Source organism: Mangifera indica, chromosome 11 (genome assembly GCF_011075055.1).
Source record: "Mangifera indica cultivar Alphonso chromosome 11, CATAS_Mindica_2.1, whole genome shotgun sequence".
Classification (NCBI taxonomy): domain Eukaryota; kingdom Viridiplantae; phylum Streptophyta; class Magnoliopsida; order Sapindales; family Anacardiaceae; genus Mangifera; species Mangifera indica.
In genome coordinates this window covers 14,567,102-14,574,505 of record NC_058147.1, presented here as the reverse complement: position 1 = coordinate 14,574,505, position 7,404 = coordinate 14,567,102, and positions in this window count along the sequence as shown.

Genomic DNA, 7,404 nt, shown 5'->3' with positions numbered 1-7,404 from the left:
ATTGTGTGTATATGCCCGTGTACATAAATTGTATACACCAAGGGAGAACTCAAAAAAGCATTTCATGGCTATATTTTTTAATATATATATATATATATATATATATATATATATATATATATATATACACACACACACACACATACATATACGAATTAAATATTTGAATAAATATATATGTATATGTGTGTGTGTGTGTGTCTTTTGTTTAAAAAGCATACAGATATAGGAATTCAGATACCGCAAATGACTTTTCTGGAGGCATTTTAAAGAGATATCAACGCGAAGAAATGAGGCAAAGAAAGGGAAATGTTTTTGCTTTTATTAATAAAACGATTACTTTTTTGGAGGTGGTTACTTCACTGCTTCCTTAATAAAAAGAAAAGAAACAACCATTTTTTTCTTCTACTGCAGTTTACATCTTTCCACCTCATCTTCTTGAACTTAATTTTTTACTATAAAGGGAGAGAGTAGAACTTCTTGTTTGCCTGTTAGGAAAGGAAGTTAACAAGGAGACTATTGCCATGTGAAAACCAACGTAATTGCTAGAGGAGAGCTAGGCCATCGTTCTATTCTTTTTTTACACCGAAACTCTATGTTAAAGTTTTGCATGTCGTAAACTATATCCTGAAAGTTGGTAGGAGATATATATATATATATACACACACACGCACACACACACACAATGGTGTGATGTCTGCACATATATATTATATATGTATGTATGTATATACGTATCATGAAGAGATAGTACACAGTATTGACAGTGATGATTGGCTATGGGAAGTTTTAGTGATTGTGAGTATAAAAGAGGGTGAGCATGGATCACTGATGAATAATCAAAGATGCTTAAAAAAAATTCCTAGAAATATTACTTCAAACATCAAAGATTGACTAATATACGCACGATAACAGACATTAGGTACACATACATAAAAACTGTATGGTAGTGCTATGGTTGGATCGCCGTCTGACACTATTAGAAATTTGGGTTTAAACAAACGTGTGAAGTTGTTGTTGTCTTTTTTCTAGGAAGACAATTTCCATTACGTTGTCTACAGTAATGCAGAGGAAACAAAGAATAGAAGAAAGAATTAAGCATGTGCAAATTGATTTTGGTAGACAAAATATTGTGCATGCATCCACAGTTACCACAATGCACTTGCACCATTTAATTTAATCACAAAAAGTGGATTATTTAGTTTCCTAAGTGAATAAAATAAGTTTGTGTGATTTAGAGTGATTATATGCCTAATTAATTTATTGTCTTGAATAATAATTTTGTGGATTATCCTTCCAAATTAATAAATATACATATATATATATATATGAAAAATTACAAGAAATAATATAATCATATTAATGGAATAAATAGTATGACTCATAATTAGAGATCAGTGGATGAGATATTCTAGTCTTAAGAATGTTCAAACCGTTTGATGAGACGTCTCAGTTTCAAATAATGTAAAACTACTATTAACTAGCTATGTGATAATGATGTAAACAACATCTATGATGGATGTTTGAAATTGAAGAATATGAGGTAAAAGGTATTTGAGACAGATGTGCCCCAAGACAATGGCGTAAAAGACACTTGAAACGAGCGTCTAGTTGGGTAGGTCAATAACGCATGTGACAGTGAGATTCCATTGAGAATGTCCATAAGGAATATCGAATTTATTCTAAAGGCTTATTGAGTTTTACAACTCATATAATTATTTTGGGGTGTTGTAGGTAGGAAAAACAACGAGGCAGGCAGGGAGGTGAGTGGATCAACATGTTGAGATGCTTTTTCTATTTCGTTTATTATTACAATAATTCACTTTATGGAATTTATGCATTCCAAAATTATCAATCTATTTATAATTTTTGAATTTATTTTAGGAGACTTTGAGACACTCATTAATTTTCAGTAAAGAGTGTGTGATAGTTCTTCATAAGCATCAAGTTGTATTTTATGGTTATTATATTATTTTTTCAAAAAAAAAAAAGAGAAGACAATTTCTGATAAAGGTCAGTTCCAAATAAGAGGTGTTACATACCTCTACTGAAGAACAAGTTATCCCTTTTAATTTCTTTCCCCTTTGGTGTTTGATGGATTTCATTAGGGCTAAAAGGTGTAAAGGAAACGATCTTCTCTTTTAACTTACAGGAGTAACTGTTCTTCCTCCCATCATGTTTCATACTCCTACCAAATTGCTAAGGTCTCCCTACCAACACATGACATGCATCCATAGGTATTATATCACACAACACTTCATCAACATCATGCTTGCTAATGGAAAAAGAGAGAAACACTTGTCTTATCACTTAAAGACCATTTCCATTACTAAAAGTAGTTTGAGCTTTTCTACAAGTGTAGTAGATGTCACATTAACATAACTCCAACTATCTACAATGACTGAGTATACATTGCCATTGATAATGCACCTTGTTTGAAAGATGTTAAGTCTTTGATCATTATGGGGGTTGTTTTGAACATGCAAAACTCTCCTCAGCACCAATATGTTACCATTGTCCGCCTCTTCTATCACTTCCTCTTCCTCTTGTAAGCCTCCTCATCCTTTATGCATTGGTAAGCCTCCTCAATTGCTTAAATCTCCTTAAGAGTCATTACCCTTTGATTAGGAAGATTGGCTTAGAAGTACCCATAGTCATGGCACTTAAAGCACTTCTTGTCATTTTGGTTGGTTTTTTTTAGGTTGGGCTTGTCTTTGTGTCACTCTATCATCTTCTCTTTGCCTTTATCTCTTAAGAAAGTCTCAGGTTTGTTATAGGGGAAAATGAGGCCCCTTTGGTAAATGTCCTAGTGGTCGAGAGTCTCATGGTTTTTCTTTATTTTTAAATTTGGATGGCAAGCTTGCATACATCCTCAAATGAGTAATAAGGTTGCAACTACACCATATTGGTTATATCTTGCCTTAATCTTCCAAGAAATCGAGCAATGGTTTACTCTTCAATTTAGGCATCTCATTCCTCATCATTAGCTTTTTCAAACCCCCTAATATACTTCTCTACACTTCTTTCCCCTTGCTTAAGTGTATGAAGCTTGAGGTATAGTTCATGCCTATGATTTTTGGGCAAGAACCTCTTCTTGAGTAGTTTCTTCAATTTATCCCATGATCTAATCCTTTCTCTTCCCTCTCTACTTTTTTGCTTTTTAAGATTTTCCCACCACAAGGAGGCATAGTCCTTAAACTTCAAGATAGCTACCTTACACTTCTTTTCATCTAAATAACCTTTATACTCAAACACCCGTTCAATGGCATGAAGCCAATCCACAAAGTCATCTAGGCTCAGGTTTCCCTCAAAGTTTCTATAGGTCTCCTCCTCATTTTAGTCCACTCATTATCACTAGACTTACTAGTGATGTGTAATTCCTCCTTATAGTATGCATATGAAGGGGGTTGTCTAGGTTGTCTTTGGTGATGTGGTATTGATAGGGTGGAGGTGATAGTGCTCAAGCTTGGTGAGGTAGGTTAGGTGCTTGGTTCAATTGTATGTTCCTTACAAGTTTGTAAAACTTGAGCTAGTTGCTCCCTAAGCTCATAGATCTCTCATTGTAGTTTTTGGTGTCCAAATCGCCAAGGGTGAGGTAAAGGAAATAGGTGGCTCTTAGATTTGAGAGGTTTTAGGTAGAATGTCTTAACTAGGTTAAGGATTGAGTGTTTACAGTTTGTAAGGCGCTCAGGTTTGTTTTGGGTGGGATGTGTTAAGGTAGGTTGAAGTAGTTTGAGTGGTTTTTAGGTAAGTCTAAGGGTGGAAGGTGTATGAGAGGGTGGAGTAGAAGAGAAAATCACATAAAGTTTTCAACAAGCAAAACCAACCAAATATTTTTCAGCAGCAACAAAGTTCATGAAGCTCACCTTTTCCAACCAAATCTCTAATACCACATGATGTGTCTCCAAATTCAATTAGAATTTTAGTTCAAGTTTTAAGTGATTTGAAACAACAAATAAGCTAGTCTCTAAGATGAACAAATTCGACCAAGCTAGAAAACAAAGCATAAATAGGTAACTTGGTAGAATAGCGAACTAAATGACCAAGTGAATCCATGGCTTAAAGGAGTCTCCACTGACCAAGGACAAACCACCACTAACTCCGATCACAAGGGTTGGATAAAGGAGAGAAATTGTAAGCACAAAACTTAATATTCATTAACAAGCTAAAAAGTACAAAAATAGTTCATAGCCTCTATAAAGGCTCCAAAAGATACATTAAACAATTACATTTGAATTCAAAATAACATAAAATAAGATATCTAGAAATCCCAACACAAAATAAACAATAGGTTATGGGACATGCCAAAAGGGGTAAGAGACAAGGAGCCACCATGACCTTACATTCTTGTCTTTGCTGAACTAGGAAGCCTTGAGCTGCTTACTTGTCCACCTTGCCTCCTTCATTAACTGCTCATTTGACCTTGCTTTTAAGTTCTTCCATGCTTGCTAATAAACTAATAACAAAGTTCAATTACACATAAATATAATTTAAACTAATACATGAGTAATTAAGCATCACTAATATAAAAAAGTAGCTCCATTGGGCTTGGATGCTAGTCTTTGACCCAAGTGACTAAGTTGCACCCAAAAGATGAACTAAAACCTATTGAAGCTTGGTTGGTCGAGTGGTAAGGAAAGTGTGCATGGGCTTGGACTTTGTTGCCTCTGGTGGAAGTGTTGGAGCTAGATTGTGAGATATGGGCCAAAATCTATCAAACCAAATATTTGTTTATGTGTTTTTTAATTGGGTTTGCTTTATTTTTATGGGTTTGGGTGGTGCATCCCAATAGGTGGTATCATAGCTATTTCATGGCACAAGAAGAGACAAGCTCGATTTGATGAGAAGTTTAGTTGTTATGGAGGAGTTCAAGGATTAGTTTAAGATGGAGGTAGTTGTTATGAAGATTGAAGAAGAAAACTTTCCAGTATTTTGTAAATGTTGTTAAAGGGTTGGAAGATTCAAATTAATTAAGGATTTGTTAGGATTATGTATTGAATTTTGTCTCACATTGCTTGTTGAAAAGATTTGTAAGGATCTTTCCTTTATAAATAGGTTTATTGTTTTTAAGTTGGATAATCCCAAATGGTTAATGACATTGATAAAATAGTGAAGGACTACTAAAAGCTATAATGAGATTCTTTGGGATTCAATAGTTGAATAGAGTCTTTGTGATTTTATAATTATAAAAATCACACATTTGTAAGGAGTTTTGTGTTTTTCTCTTTCAAAAGTTATATAGTTATAATGATTGATATATTTGTAGATTATATTTTAGTTGAATTGAATTGAACCACGTATTTGTTTATGTTATTTTTATTTGGATTGCTTTGTTTTTCATGGGCTTGGTTGTTTGTCCTAACAATGGGCACAAGCCTTCTGTTCAGGCTTTTAATGCAAGCCAATTTGATGGACAAGGGATGTAGGACAATTTCCTTAATAAAGCTAGGATTCTAATTCTAATTTGTTTTCTTATTTAGTATCCCTTATCTTATAAGGTTTTCTTTAATGTTTCTATTTTACTTCACTTATTTAATTATTAGTAGGAACATTGTTACTATTAAATTTAGTTTTCCTAGTGATATTGAGTGATCGTAATTAGTACAAATAAGGAGTTTTATAGCCTAATAGTATTTCAAAATTTTCCTTTAGATTAATTATAAATTTGATGTTTATTTCCAAGAAAGCTACATGATGAGTTTTAATTTAACAAGTTGGTTCTTCAATAAATAGTATTTTAGGTTATGTGCTACCTTTATACTAATGAGGACTGGTCTTCCTAAAATGTCCCAATGTTCAGTGGTAGTAAGTACATGCATCTGTAACAGATTAGTCTTCTCCCTGGAGAATTCTAAGAGTGAAGTCGCTACTTGCTTCATGAACAGCACATCTATTGAGTTTTGGTGGTTGGTGGTGTTAGGGGAAATACCCTTGTTGTGTGTTAGTCCTATTACTTCCTTAACATGCTCTTTACTACTACAACATTGTTTAGGCCACAAATGCGGCTTATGCGATCCGCGTATAGTGTTGTAACATCCTCATTGGTAGTGGAACGGACATTTTGTCGATTTTTTTCTACAACCAACTCAAGCAACTTGGTCACCCTAATCTAAGTCTCAGTGAAATCCTTCAATTCAAATCAATTCATTGTGGTATGCCCACGGTAATTAATTATGAAACTCACAAAAAGCATTTCTCTAGTTACTAAGCGCTGGTGGTAACGACTTTTGTCGCTCTATAATTTCAAGTTGCTTGCCATTTCTTTATTATTTCCCATTGTTATCCTATCTCCTACTCCCAGAATTCTTCGCACCATTTGACCTACATATCTTTGCCTCCTTTTTGCTTCTATGTAAATTTTCTGGCTTCTGTTCTCAAAACCAATGCCAAAGCTTGAATCTATATTTATAGCCTCTACATGGACGATACATGGAGATTCAGTGCAGATTTGCAATACACTGTAATGACAATGTATTTATCATGCATTTAATACATTGTACGCTTCGCATTGTGCAACAATTATGGCGTTCCAAATGATTGTGATGCCTTGTTAAGAAGGTCTCATCTTCCTCACTAGATTTATGACACTTTTCATTAACTGGACTTGAATAGTGGAGATTATTTCCCGCTCAATCTTGATTTGCTTATTTATAAAAATAAGATCATATTATGGCTTCTGTGCTCTAGACTTTTCTAAAGCTTTTGGCAGCCTTCAATCTATATAAAACCCAAACATCCTTTGTCAAACCAACCTTTCTCAAATATAGTATCAAAGCATTTTCTACAACTTATATCCTAAAGGCATTTTTTTTTTTTTTTTCTGTGTTTTCGTCATTGTAATGATTGAGTATAGTTTCTAAGGTTCACATTATTTATTAGAAACACACAGTTAAAGCTTTTATTTGTGTTTTTGGTTAGGTTTGTTTGCAACACCTACGAATACATTCTAAGAATGTTTTAGTTCTTTCTTGTAATTTAAGTGAGTAAATTTTTACTAAGTAAAGAAAATAGTAGAGAAATGACTAATCACTGATCACCTTAATTGAACGTATATTTGTATCAAAAGAGAGGGATACATGATTTAAGTAGGATGATTATTTGAAACACCCATTCTACATTGTGAAATGTCCATTACAAACAATTATTTTTAAAAATCTTTATAAAATAGTCTTGTTCTTCAAATGAAACTTTACACACATTTTATATGTCCGTAAGTGAGAATGAAAGGGTTATGGATTGATATAACGTTGTATGTTAATGGAATGAAAATTATGTCGATTTAGCATGTTAAATAATTGTAACGGGATGATTGTATGACCTAGTACCCTAGAAATTTACTATTTTCGCATTGGGGCGTAGAGATTTGTTGCCAATGGAATGTTTTGAATTATTAATATTAAGGTC